The sequence below is a fragment of the Muntiacus reevesi genome, chromosome 4 (assembly GCF_963930625.1).
Source record: "Muntiacus reevesi chromosome 4, mMunRee1.1, whole genome shotgun sequence".
Taxonomy (NCBI): Eukaryota; Metazoa; Chordata; class Mammalia; order Artiodactyla; family Cervidae; genus Muntiacus; species Muntiacus reevesi.
This window is the reverse complement of record NC_089252.1, coordinates 10,254,039-10,255,677: the sequence shown is the minus strand read 5'-3', so window position 1 is coordinate 10,255,677 and position 1,639 is coordinate 10,254,039. Positions and strand designations below refer to the sequence as shown.

The 1,639-nt window shown below is 37.3% G+C and overlaps 1 non-coding gene across 1 annotated transcript; it reads left to right on the top strand.

Annotated features, from left to right (window-relative positions):
* Positions 1-1,015: 1,015 nt before the first annotated feature.
* Positions 1,016-1,087, top strand: TRNAC-GCA (transfer RNA cysteine (anticodon GCA)). Its single transcript has one exon. It is a non-coding gene; the product is annotated as a tRNA-Cys (tRNA).
* Positions 1,088-1,639: the final 552 nt, after the last annotated feature.

Here is a 1,639-nt window from a genome sequence, read left to right as displayed (position 1 = left end):
CTTACTTTTGCTTTGTTAACAAGAATGCACGTGAAATTGTTTCATGAGTATGTAAAATTATATTATGTATAATCAAATTTTCTTGATACAGTAAACCATTTTGATCATCATTTTAAAATTTTTATATAACATTTAATTTCTTTTACTTCTCATTGAATTTTATTTCAAATATTTGCATTTTTCAAGACTATATTCTTTGGTAATAGCAGAACATCTATGCCACATCTCCTTCTGTCTTTACCAGTTTATCTGCAATAATGTTTAATAATTCTTTTTTCTGGGTGATATTTAGCAAATATGTCCATCATACTTCTGATTTCATTTTATTAGTTATTTTCCCTTAGTATAGATTTCTTTCATCTCTCATTGTATTCTTAATTCTAGCTCATTCTAGTAATTTTCAATTAGCTTTTTTTTTTTTGACATCTAGTTTCTCAAAATAGCCCAGACATCACACAGTTTTTCCAAAATTTGTTTTTTCTCTTTTTCTTTCATTTTTGGTTAGAGACAGTGCTCCCTCTGATCTCACTGGGACATTTAATATAAGTGAAATCATACAAAATGCTTATTTTGGGTAGGTTGGGCATGAAATTCCCTAACAGTTCAGTGGCTAGGAATCCCTGCTTCCACTGCCAGGGCCTTGTTCAATCCGTGGTCAAGGAACTAAGATCCTGCAAGCCATGCGACTGGGTGAAAAAAAAAAAAAAATCAAAAATCAAAAATTTTTATATCTGTCTTCTTCCATTTAGCATAATTGCTTTAAGATTTACCCACACTGTTAAATGTATCAGCACTTTTTTCTGTCTTCTTGCTAAATAATGCTGCATTGTTTGGATATACCACAATATTTTTTGCCCATTTACCAATTGATAAACATGAAAGTTTTCTTCATTTTTTATCCAGTATAAATAATGCTGCTATGAACATTCATATATTTGTGTTTTCACTTCTTTTAGATATATACCAAGTAATAGAATTGCTAAACCACATGGTAAATCTTTTTGATTCATTGGCTTCCCTGGTGGCTCAGATGGTAAAGTGTCTGCCTGCAATGCGGGAGACCCAGGTTCGATTCCTGGGTTGGGAAGATCCCCTGGAGAAGGAAATGGCAACCCACTCTAGTACTCTTGTGTTGAAAATCCTGTGGATGAAGGAGCCTGGGAGGCTACAGTCCCTGGGGTCGCAAAGAGGCGGACAGGACTGAGCAACTTCACGTTTGATTCATTGGAGGGACTGATGTTGAAGCTGAAACTCCAATACTTTGGCCACCTGATGGGAAGAGCTGACTCACTGGAAAAGACCCTGATGCTGGAAAAGATTGAGAGCAGGTGAAGGAGGGGACGGAGGATGAGATGGTTGGATGGCATCACCGACTCGGTGGACATGAGTTTGAGCAAGCTCCGGGAGTTGGTGATGGACAGGGAAGCCTGGCGTGCTGCAGTCCATGGGGTCGCAAAGAGTCAGACATGACAGAGTGACTGAACTGAAATGATGGTAAATCTATGTTTAACTTTTTGAGAAATTGCCAAACGTCATTGCTGTAGTGGCTGCTCCATTTTTCATTTCCACCGGCAGTATGAGAGTGGTCTGACTTTTGTACATCCTCGCAAGTACTTATTATTTGTTGTTCACATTATTG